We start from the raw sequence: 470 nt of genomic DNA on the forward strand, positions 1-470 counted from the left end.
TTAAACTCCTTCACTTGGGGTAAGGACTCATTCCCTACCTGAAGAAGGCACTGCATTAGATTTAGAGGTGCTGATCCTCATCCCAGCTGCTTCACACTCGGTTGTGAACCCCTCCCCACCCTGACTATGCCTCAATATCTTGTCCATAAATACTACAAACAGGATTGGTGACAAAGTGCACCCCTGGCGGAGGCCAACCCTCACCTGAAACGAGTCTGAATTACTTTACCAGGGAGGCTGAGAAGTGTGATATCCCTGTAATTGGCCTACACCTTCTGGTCCCCCTTTTTGACAAGGGGAACCACCACCCCGGCCTGCCATTCCTTAGACACTGTCCCAGACAGCCTCTCCACACCCAGAGCTTTCAGCATTTCAGGACAGAGCTCATCCATCCCCGGCGCTTTGCTACTGTGGAGTTGTTTAACTACCTCAGTGACTTCCACCAGAGAAATTGACGACAATCCCTCATC

Source organism: Etheostoma spectabile, chromosome 5, assembly GCF_008692095.1.
Source record: "Etheostoma spectabile isolate EspeVRDwgs_2016 chromosome 5, UIUC_Espe_1.0, whole genome shotgun sequence".
Taxonomy (NCBI): Eukaryota; Metazoa; Chordata; class Actinopteri; order Perciformes; family Percidae; genus Etheostoma; species Etheostoma spectabile.